General features: G+C 42.5%; 1 pseudogene; it reads left to right on the top strand.

Annotated features, from left to right (window-relative positions):
* The first annotated feature begins 2,067 nt into the window (after nt 1-2,067).
* Nucleotides 2,068-2,663, top strand: LOC145391692 (uncharacterized; annotated as a pseudogene).
* The last annotated feature ends 9,920 nt before the right edge of the window (nt 2,664-12,583 follow it).

Below are 12,583 nucleotides of genomic sequence, written 5' to 3'. Positions count from 1 at the left end.
ATCTGACCATCAATGGATTTTATTCATTCTGTGAGGATTGCAGGACTAAGGAAAAAGTAAGCAGACGTGGCAAAAAATGCACGGCTGTTTACTAAACGTAAGGTGTGAGCGATGTATTACCACCTTTTCCAATGTTGGATTTATTTCCATATTGCTGTACCTCACGTATAGAACGTGAGATGGCACAGGAGAATACTGGTACTGGAGATTATGTCAATTTACTTTTGCCCACTGGTGTACATGCAAATGGTCTGATAAAATACAAACACTGTGACATTGTGAGCATTTGTTTATTGAATATCATGTAGTTTAGATCTTTTGCTAGGTCTGATGCTTACAACAGTTCAAGAATACTCGGAATTCTGGTATTTTCTGTTGTGTGTCCACAAAAGTTATTTCCTGCTGTGATCCACTACTAGGTACACTCGCGCACCACAATCTCTAGCCCACCCGTGCCGGGCCGAGAATATGGAGCGGATCCTTTCTGGACGGAGGCCCACTCAACATTTAAGAGGCTACACACGCACGAACATACGTTTTGAACCGATACAAGCTTGACTCCCTGTTTGTCATGTATAATTATTTCGTCTTTTTTATGCTACGCAATCATATTTTGGCTGTGTGAATAATATTAATATATGTAATTATTGCATTTTACTTTCACCAACATTTACGCTGAACAAGCACACGAAAGAATATTGCCAGAGGATTTAAGAAATTACTAATCAAACAACACACTTCAAAATCAGCAACTGAACCCAGAGGTTTATTCGGCTCGCGCGAGCGTGTGTGTCTATGTGTGTGTGCGTGAGAGAGAGAGAGAGAGAGAGAGAGAGAGAGAGAGAGAGAGAGAGAGAGAGAGAGAGAGAGAGAGAGAGAGAGAGAGAGAGAGAGAGAGAGAGAGAGAATTATCAGACAATATGAGTATAGGTTCACCTATGTGACCGTCTAAGCATAGTTGCTAAAAATGATGATGCTTCCACCGCAACATAGTGACCGTTTATTGTCTTATATTTCCAATAATGTGTGTAAGGATGACAAAATGTATTTACAATTTAAAACATATATTTAAAAAACAATAATTTCCTATGAATTACTCAACTAACATTTTATACATTCTCAATTTTATCTTACAATAATCCCATCTATTCATACGGAGAGGAGACACACTGTTGGTGTGTCGGGGCCACAGACACAATATTACACGTTATATACTTTTCAAATCTTGTTCATTGTCATGTTAATCTCACCTTACTTTTGTTAATGGTATTCAGCATGGATACATAGGTGACTGTAATTACTCTATATTGATATAAAAATGAAATTTAATTGCATACCGTTCATAATGTCGTCATAAAAGACAAGGTAGTGAGAGTAACTTTCCACCCACTGGAGTTCCGAATTGAAGATCTGAAGCATCTGCATATAGGTGAGCGAATGAAACGGATAATATCGATCTGATGATGTGGGTGAGAGAAGGCCAGCAGTTACAGTGTGTATCCAGTGCTTATTGGGTAATATATATATATATATATATATATATATATATATATATATATATATATATATATATATATATATATATATATATAAAAACACGCCCACACATTTCTACTCTCTTACACTCCATACCTGCACCGCCTCTTTGCTACTAGAGTTATTCTCCCACCTTAATGATCCTTTGGTGTTAGGCCTAATGCCCTATTAAGAAAAAAAAATATTGTGGGGTTTCGATAATAAAATATCCTCTGATTTGTTAATAGTTATTATTAAGAAGCAAAGTCCTACGGCTAAAAAATCTGGCCTTCTGTCGATGAGCAACTAATCCAGTAGTCCAACCATTATGATATATACAGGCAAGCTAATTGTGTAAATATAGAAAATAGGTTGTAGCTTAACGGTAACAGGGTAACAGTACTCATACTTTGATATTCGAAGATTTGAATGAACCACTGTCACCCTTCATAAACTTCTTGTGACTTAAGCCACACTTTATTAAAATCTGATAAAAACTAACCAATGCATAGGTGTTACTTATGTCTATTTTATCGCTCTATAAAAATAGTTATGGATGTTCAGCCACGACGTCGTGTGAGGCCACCACGAACGAGGGCTAACCGTCCAGAGGTTATCTCCCATCGCACCAGGATTGTTGCTTATCACGAGGCAGGGAAGGGGATACGGGAGATAGGTCGCCTCCTCGGTATCTCCAGAGATACTGTTAGGCTTTGGCTTAGACGATATCAAGAGGAGGGTCATGTGCTCACCCGGCCCCGACCCGGTGGACCAAGAGTCACCACACCTGAGGAGGATGAACTGATAAGAAGAGAAGCAGAGAGAGCACCACTATCAAATGCCGTGAGCATAACAAATACAACCGGACTTCACTGTTACCCGATAACCACCAGGACGCTTACAGGAGAGTGGGCTACGGTGTTTCATACCAGCCCACAAGGAAACCTTAACAGAGGCGCAGCGAGAGGCACGTCAAACGTTTGCCCAGACATATGTGAATGTGGGGGATGACTTTTGGAAATCGGTTATTTTCACAGATGAAAAGTGTTTCACGTCTGTCTCAACAGCCACTCGCCAGTGTTGGAGATTGCATAATACGAGGTATGTGCGTAGAAACATTCAGGAGTTATCAAAAAGTGGGCGTGTGACAACCTCCCTCCATGGATGGATGTGGTGGGGAGCTGTAGGTGAACTGTCAGACATTGAGGGGCACATGAATGGAGAACAATATATAAATATTATATTAGAGACCTCCTTTATCCCATCGGTGCGGGCTTAAGCAATTCCTGAACCACAGCCCATATATATGGTGCAAGACCATAGCCCAATTCATACATGTCGTACGGTCAGCCGTTGGTTCGAGGCTCACCTAGATATTATTCTGTTGGATTGGCCTCCTAAAGGAGCAGACTGCAATCCAATAGAGAATCTCTGGGCATCTATGGTTCAGGAATGGGGTGTGGAGGAAAAAATTAGGGAGGCAGTGAGGAGCAAGGCAAGATTGGTATGGGAGGGAATAAGAAACAGGCCGAACATATGTACCGTAGCAATTTAGTAGAATCCATGCCTACACGACTACAGAAAGTCATAGAAGCAAATGGAGGCTGGACAGAATACTAAACTAGGTCCAACAGGTATTTCAGCGATAGAGGCCTTGTCATGTAACTATATTACACGTGATATGTTTGATAATGTTATTGTGTTGCCGGCCTGGTAGTTGCATACTGCATACTGGTTGTTTCTATTTTATGTCTAAAGTGTTTGGGATACTTGTAATTATTGTCTAATTTTTGGGATACTTGTAATAATTATGTCTAAAATTTTTGTGAACTGTATTTAATAAACATGACAAATATGAGTCCGGTGTTATTTTGTTATCCAACGCTCGTGTTATACAACTCTCGATTCTATATAATGTGAAATAATAATTTATATATGAAAAGAATCACCATTTTAATGAGATTATCATACACGGCAGAATGACTAAGAATGAAGAATGAGTGTGAAGGAAACACTGAGCTTAAGGAGGAATCACGATCATAAAGAACTTTCACTAACGTTAAGTTTACCAGATTTTCGTGCTAGATAATTATATACAATAGATACAAGTAATCACATTAAAGAAACAATTACTGAGGAAGAATCTTGATGTTACAGTACACACACACACACACACACACACACACACACACACACACACACACACACACACACACACACACACACACACACTGAATACCTGTGTGTTCACTGGGTGGTATGGAAGTGCTTCGTTTGATTCGTAATTCTTAAAAACTTATGGGTATATTCTTTTGTGTCCCTGTTTAAGGTAAATATTTGAGGAATTGAAATGCAGTAAAAAAATATATTGATATTTTTGCAGCCAAAATATTATTGCATAGTATAACAACAGCAAGAGTTGTACGGTTTACATGACAGACAGTGAGTCAGGACTTTTTTCTATTTTTCGAAGCATATGTGTTCGTGCGTGTCTGGCCTTGTGATAGTTTGAGTGGGCTGTCGTCCAGAAAGGATCCGAGCCATATCTCCGGCCCAAACTCAGGTGGGCTAGAGATTGTGGTGCGCGAGTGTACATCTTTCAGGTTGAAATAAATACATGCATTTATAATGCAAGTAGGCATATTGAAACTGAGGGTCCAAAAGAATGTTGGGACACCTTGATGTAGGATACGCGTACAATGGAACAGGTTCTATATGAATTTTGTAAAAGGATAAAACAACTTCTGACTGATATTGAAAGCTTTTAATATATGTACAGTTTCAAAGCTTTCCAAACAAAGGATTAAAAAAAGATGTTCATGTTTTCGTCTCTTCTTAGCTTCATACAGTTTCTATGGTCTATTATACCTCCCTACCATACCATACGACTATGAATGTACACCATGGATATCATCCTCATATCCTGATATACTAAGAGAAAAAAAAAAAAACGCCCTTCCGATCGTGAAAAAATTAAAGTGGCTGGACGGAAAACAAGTTTTTTTTTTTTTTTTTTTTTATGTGGCCTATTCAGAAATACTCAAGTCAACATGATGGAAAGATGGCAGCCAATTGTCGTGGAAATTTTTACTTCCAAAACCATATTATTACTGTAGCTATAACGGGTTAGATGTGTAGACGGACTGCCTGGATGGATGGGCTGGGTTGGTGGGTGGGTCGGTAGTGGGAAAATAGGTTCATGGTAGGAATATGTCCATGGGGAATATAATCCTGGGGAAATGGGTCCAAGGATAAAATGGGAACTGGAAGGTTTTCTCCCCAAAAGAGTGGTCATCATAGGGTTTTACCCTGACAAAACTAGTTACCTATTCCAGTATTCACTCATTCTCTAATCATACCTTTTAGAACTCTGCCCATTACCTTCATTATCTGGTCCAAAAGCTCTATGTCTTTATAATTTCCTCTTTCCATGGCATCACCCTTCCCCTTGTACACATTAACAACCACACTCTTCAGCCAATCATCTGGGACAACACAAGCATGTATAATCGTATTTATCAAGTCAGTAACTAACCTCACTCATATATCTTCTGAGGCCTTCAGAATTTCGGCATTCAACCAAGAACACCTGTTGCCCCCCCCTCCTGCATCCTGCCTATTGCCCTGCTCACAGTAGCAACATCAATAAAAGGCCAAGGGCCAAACCTTCCCTATTCCAGTAAAAGTCCTCATTCAGCAACCAGTCATAATGCTCTCTCTAGCTGTCTTTAATACTTTCACTGTTCACCACTACCTTCCCTTCATTATTCTTCACACACTGCTCACCTGTGATATCACTGTTTTCCCTTTCCATCTGATTTCTCAGTTTAGATATTATGTTCTTCCTCTCCACACTATTAAGCCTATCCAGTAAAAGTCTCCGAGACTCACAATTTCCCCCGAAAACCTTTTTTCTAGCCCTGTGCTTGGCAGCCAAGTATTCCTCTTTGTTACCATCCCTTTTTCATTGCCGGAAAAACCTTCTTTTCTCCTTAATTGCAGCTTCTACACCCTCATCCCACCACCAAGTTGCTTTATGTTCTAGGGGCCTCTTGTCCATCCTCACACTGAATCAGAACAGGAGAGAGTTCTTAAAAAACTTTTTACTGTTCATTAACACTTTTGTCAACAGCTCCTTGTTCAGCCATCACTCTACTTATCCAGCCAGAGAAGGCATCCCATACTGTTTGGTTTTTCTATTTGTCTATCTATCCACAGCCAGACGCCATAATCCCGTAAGGGGCGCCCGTTTGAGTCAGTTGTTTTACAGGGAGGGACACTAACCCTCTGCCAACCCACTTGTTGACACATAGGGAACAACTATCGTTGTAAATAGTTTCCTGGTTTACAGAAACCATTAGGCTTGTCACTCAATGTAAAACCAGCTGAAAAGAGAAGAGTAATTAAAAATGAAAGGAAAGATGGGAGAAATGGAAAGAGAGGAAGGCAGACAAAGAAAAGGAATAATATAGGTGAAGGAAGAAGGAAGCAGCACTACATCAAGTGAGTGGATGATGGTCGCATAGGTCCTCTTTTTCATCACCTGCTCCTTAAGCACCGTGTCACATATCAATAACTTGTGTTGCTGCACACATTCCTCGCTCACTATAACTTAACATCCCTCATCAACGTCTTATCAGCCATCCTGAGCAAGTAATAGTCTCTCAGGCTACTATTTCCCCCAGACTCGTATGTAATCAACATACTTTTTTTTTTTTTTAATATGTGTTGCACACAGTCATGTTGTGTGTTGCACACAGTCATGTTGTGTGTTGCACACAGTCATGTCCATTGTCTCCCAAAACTCGAGTATCCTTTCCCCTCTCTCATTTCTTGTACCATATGCGCATCTCCGATGTACCCCATCATATCCTTGAGCTGCTTACCATATGTGACGACTTAAGTCCCCTCCCAAACCTCAGTTCCAACATCCCCCATACCACGTACCACACGTATTAAGTCATTCCATAATCAATCTTTTTCTACATCATCCAAGCCAGCCTGTGGAGCATACGCCGATATAGATGAAAACGAGACCCCGCCGAAAAATATTCACTATTATTATCCTTTCGCTCACACTCATTACATTTACGATATATTCCATACATTTCTCCTTAACCAGCCCACTCATACAACCATATCGATGTGCCCTACCCTGCCAAAATATCTTGTGTTGACAATCCCTCCCGGCAATCATTCTGGTTGATTCTCCCTTATATTTGACTTCCTGCACACAGCCAACATCCACCCACCTCATACTAAACGCCTCGACCAGTTCCCCTGCTTAACTCCTCAGACTACCCACATTCCATGATGCCACTCTGATCTCCTTGGGTGATTTAGTTTCCTCAGGCTTGAATTGATTTTTCCCCTTTCTGTCATAATCAGTAAGAATAAAACAACAGGGAGAGACAGACAATTGGTCCCGCCAAGCCGCACAGTCCCAAGTCCAGGCACGGGATCTGGGACCCATAGCCCACCAGCCATGCCCAGTGGCCGTGGCAATGGCCTCGGGGCAACCTGCTAGTACAGCTACAAGACACCCTTCAAGTGTACCTTGGACTGTAACTAGCCTGCCATTATACACCCAACTGATAGGGCAGCCTCCTGGGGTGCTACTCTCAGGTTCAGGCCTCATTCCATTGGGGGGAAGCATCAGACTGGAAAATCACAGTGCCTTGAACTGTATAGCACAGATCCGAGCCTCATGCTATCCCAATCCCCAAACTACACTGGGGGAGCCCACGTCAAGCCTCCCCTCAATAGGTCCACCACTAGATAGCAGGGGCAAAGTTTTCTCGCTGCATGCCCTTGATGGCGTCAACCCCTGTGACGTTGTCGGGTACATTGTGTGATATGTACAACACATGTAAGGTAATGCATATGACAGAGGAAAGTGCTTGTGAGAGTATGCTGGTCAACTCTCCATATTAGTGTCACACTGAAAAGGTCAGCAAAGAAGAATGGTCACATATTCTGGTAACAAGTGAAACAGGAGCTCCAGCTTTCCCTAGTACCAGCATTCCCATTCCCCTTGGGAGTACCACCCACATTGGCTGGTGCTGCAGCCTACTTCTTCCTTCACCTTTTTCTTTGTGTTTCTGTGTCTCCTCTCCTCTGTTCCGATTTTTCTCATCCATCGTATCATTTATTACCAGCCACGATAGTGAAGCTGGCATTTTTTCCAATTTTGTGTGTGTGTGTGTGTGTGTGTGTGTGTGTGTGTGTGTGTGTGTTTTATGCGAAGAAGAAGGAACTAAAGGCCACAAGCCTGCAATTATTGTTCCTTCCAAGAGAAAAACAAAATACAAGAGAGAGCCAAATTCAAGATCCGATCATTTCGAGATGCCTGGACACACTGCGTTTGAAAGACTGGAGATCATAGGACGCAGGAAACCCAGACAGAGGGAGACAGTTCCAGAGTTGACCTGTTGCATAAATGAAGGACTGGGAGTAACGGTTAACTCTTGCATTAGAGAGTTAGACAGAAAAGGGATGAGAGTTTGCTGCTAGAAGGGTGCTACGTGCCCATTGTAGAGGTGGAGGAATGCATGCAGACAGTTCAGAGGAGCAGTGACCATTTAAGCAGCGATAGAAAAGAGATAAAGATGCAACAGTGCAACGAAGAGACAGAGGTTGAAGTGAGTCAGTAAGAGGAGGAGAGTTAATGAGACGAAAAGACTTTGACTCCACCCTATTGAGAAGAGATGTATGTGGAGAGCCTTCCCACACATGAGAATTGTACTCCACACAGGGGCCGATAAAACCCCTGTATAGAGTCAACAATTGTGCAGGGGTAAAGAAGGAACGGAGTCGGCTTAGCACACCTAATCTCTTGGAAGAAGATTTTACAAGAGATGTAATATGATCTTCCCAAGATAAGTCCTGAGTAAATGAAACCCCAAGCATGTTCAAGGATGATACAGGATTAAGCTAAATATTATTAAACATAAGTGGGTATACCTGTGGAAGATTTAGTCGGGTTGATAGGTGTAAAAACTGAGTATTTGATGCATTAAAAACAACCAGATTGTTTTTACCCCAGGTAGGGATACGAGCCAAGTCAGACGTTTGGTGTGCCATAGCCTCATCCCTTGTTTGCTGAAGTAATTGCTGAGATGGACGTTGCGGGAACCGAATGGAAAGATGAAGGGTAGAGTCACCAGCGTATGAGTGGATAGGGTTAGATGTACAGCTTAGAAGGTCATTGATGAATAAAAGGAAGAGAGTTGGTGATAGGACAAAGCCCAGAGGAAAACCACTGTTGATAGATCTAGGAGAAGAAGATGGCGGAGGCTGAGGATGGTAGTATTAAACTACCTCTTCGCACAAGCAAGCTCTTCGTCGCGCTAGCCGTAGTTTTAAAGAGAAGAGGTTCCTCGTACGGCGCGCGAAGAGGTCTCTCGGGGCAAGGTCCAAGGAGAGAAGGTCTGTCCAGCCCGGGCGAGAATTCAACCTGGTTGGCGCATGACGTCACGTGGGAGACAGCTACTCACTCCACTCACTCAGTTACTTAGTTTCCCTAGGCCGCAATGGTGGAGAGCTCGGTGTTCCCATATATTTATCTCATACTAGAACAGTTATCAGAAAGATGCCACTGAACTGTGCAGTATTTGTATGCTATTCAGTCAGCAGAAAAGACATTGACATCAAATTCTTCAGGTTCCCTCAAGATGAAGACACTAGAAAGAAATGGGTCCCGCTGTGTAAGAGACAAGACCTGGTTAACACAAAGGAAGCCCGTGTCTGCAGTCTACATTTTGCTGTTCTATCCCTCATTCCCCGTCTTCTCTCTCTTTACTTTCTTCCTCACTCTCTCCATTTCCTCATCTCTCCGGAGTAGTCCACCCTTCCCTCAATTGCTGCTTTTTCTCTCACATCCTCTATGCCCTCCTTTTTTTCATTCAGTACTCCCACTTTCTTTTATTTCCTCCATTCCCTCTCTCCTTTCCTCCATCACTCCCTCACTTTTTAACTTCCAGTACTCCCTTTTTCCTCTCCCCTTCCATCCCTTCCTCTCCATCCCTCCATCCTGCCGTCCCGTTTTTCTCTTCCTCCATTTTCTCTCACTCTTCCTCATATCTACCTATCTATCCCTTCAGCTATACCCTCACGCCCTTCCTTTAAAAACCATTATTTTATACTCTGTCTCTGTCTCTGTCTCTCTCTCTCTGGGGGGCGCGGTAGCACAGTGGTAGCGCGCTGGACTTGTGATCGGGGGATTGCAAGTTCGAGCCTCGCCCGGGCTGCCGTGCCGGGAGGGGTAGCTCCCTCCTGTAACCCTAGCGGGGCTATATAGTCCAGTACAAGGCTCAGCTCGGGGGAACTCCATTTCTCCCATTTTCTCTTTCTCTCCCTCTCTCTCTCTCTCTCTCTCTCTCTCTCTCTCTCTCTCTTTTTCTCTTTCCTTTCATTAGTACAGATATTACCTCCCTCCATCTTCCACCTGCTCCTCCTTCTCCTTTCTTCCCCCATTCTGCTGTCCATCTCTCTATTTCTGCTCCTCCTCCTCCCTCACTTTTCTCTCTCTCCCTCCTCCTCCTCATTCTCCACTTCTCCTCTCTTCCTCCATCCCTAATTCCCTTTCTCCTTTTTTCATCCTCCCTCCTCTTCCACTTTCTAACTCCCTCCTCCACTTCTTTCTCTTCTCTTCTCTCTCCATACCTTCTACTCTCTTCCTTTCTTCGCTCACGTATTTACTTCATTCGCAAATACTGTATCTTCCTTCTCGCCCAATCACTTTTCTCTCTCTCCCGTTCCTCCCTACCGCTTCTCCTTCTCTCCCGTCTTGCTCTCCTTCTCTGCCTTCCACATTTTCTCCTTCATTTCTTCCTTTCTCCTTTCCTTCTCGCTTCCCCTCCCTCCATCTCTTCCTCCCCGACTCCAAATCACGGCTTTCATTTTTTTTTCCCTCCAGTCCATCTCTCTCTCTCTCTCTCTCTCTCTCTCTCTCTCTCTCTCTCTCTCTCTCTCTCTCTCTCGTTAACTGTTACATCCCCATTAACTAGTAGAAATGTTAATTATGCAATGAAAACACTTTAACCTTAATATGATCAGCTGAAAGTTCTGGGGGAGAAGCTATATAACATTATATTACCTCAGAAAAAAGCAGTATACCCTAAAAGAAAACGGAAGTCACCTTCGGCCGCCCGTTTATCTCCCACCTGACGTCATCAGAATTTGCGCACGAAGAGACCTTCTCTCCTTGGACCTTGTCTCGGGGTTGAAAGTACTGGAATACGAAGCAGAAGCATCACCCACCTCTTCCCAAATATCTTCGTATCTTTTTTTATACTGATATCATATTCATGTAACTAGTTAGTACCTTTACATTCACGAAATGCATTTGCAATTATTTAAAACGTTGGTTATCATTTTTTTGTGTGTGATACTATCTTTATTTATAGATTTTTAGGAGACTGGTGCTACCCATTTACAATCAAACTCCTGCTACCACTATAGAGCTCAGTAACTGTTACATGTACACAGCCCAGTCGTTGACTTCAGTCATTCCCAAGTTACCTGTGTCTCATACAGTGGTGATCCAGGCAACTACACAGCTTATTTCCGAGAGCACTTTATGTAACAGACTTGTAAACCATTCCACTTTTCACTACTGTCTTCAGAAGGGCAAGCACGTGCTATATTTAAGGCCGTGGTTAGAGTACTGCCATCCCCGCTAAATTCTAGCTGCCGTAATTTTAATCACTTCCTTTTTACGGTAGCCATAACTTAACCTAAATAACCTAACCTATTTCTAACATAGCAGAAAAACCAAACATGACCGCTAAATTCTAGCGGTTGAAGCTGAACTGTAGCAGTATTAACCTAACCAAACTAAAACTGACCTGACCTAATCTAACCTATTTCTAACTTAACTGAACCACGAAACCAAACAACTTAATTCTAGTTGCGTAATTCTAACCGTGGTTAGGATTTCGGAAGTCGCCGCTAAAATCTAACTACCGTAATCCTAATCACTGCCCAAAATTATACCACGTGCTTACCTTTCTGAAGACAGTAATGAAAAGTGGAATGGTGTACAAGTTTGTTAGATAACATGACCTGATCTAAACTAACCTATTTCTAACCTAACTAAACCACCAAACAAAACCGCTAAATTCTAGTTGCCGTAATCCTAACCACCATTGGACCCCCTCTCAAGTATTAAAGTATCAAGTATTAAAACCATTTCACACACACCACAAAGCCAGTCAGGAGACGGGACGTGTGTGCTGGGCAATCCCCAGGTCCTGTCCTCCCTACTTACTATTTTTTAATCAGCCCATACCCCACTGACCGGGCAAATGTATGGCCCGGCCTGCACTATATGTGCAGGAAATCTTCGAACGAACGAACGAAACTATTTCCTACCATTGGACTGATTCGGAGACGTTGTTTATCAGATTTAGCACATTATTTTCGCAATATATCACACAAGAGGGTAAACATAAAACAGATGACGGCAAACATGCGCTCCTCCGGCGTACCAATCTCACGATTTCTTTCCCAGAGACCACCCCCGCAGCATACCAACCCTTCCGTAGTCTCCTGGGAAGATGCTGCTCTGCCGGGGCTTAAAGGTACCAAACTGGGAAGAGCCTCTTCACGAAGATGCTTCGCGAGAAGGGGAAGAGGTTGTTTAATACTACCAGCCTGAGTTGCGCTGAGCAACAGTTGGCAACACGAGAGACAGAAAGAGGGGGGAGGAGGACTGTGGTAAACAGATACAAGGGAGGGAGACCGGAGAGGTGGTAGGGCACACCATCCAAACATACAAGTCGATGCGCTTGCAAAGCTTTGCATAAAAGTTCTCTACCCTACCTCTGCCACACTTTTAATAAAATTTGAAGTGACGATGGTAATTATGATAATTTTCTATCTGGGAATTCTTACTTCGTTCTTAAATTGATTCAATAGCTACTGTAAACATCAGTGATAAGTAAAAAGTGGTATAAACATTTTTCAACCATTCTTCTACTTATTTTCGCTCAAATTTTATTACTGTTGTCTCTCATTACCTTTGGAACTTAATTTCCACAGACAAAACATTCACGATTATAATGGT

This window comes from Coenobita brevimanus, chromosome 19 (genome assembly GCF_032717465.1).
Source record: "Coenobita brevimanus isolate Jiangsu-jjx chromosome 19, ASM3271746v2, whole genome shotgun sequence".
Lineage (NCBI taxonomy): Eukaryota > Metazoa > Arthropoda > Malacostraca > Decapoda > Coenobitidae > Coenobita > Coenobita brevimanus.
Note: the sequence above shows the minus strand (reverse complement) of the source record. Positions and strands in the feature narration are given on the sequence as shown.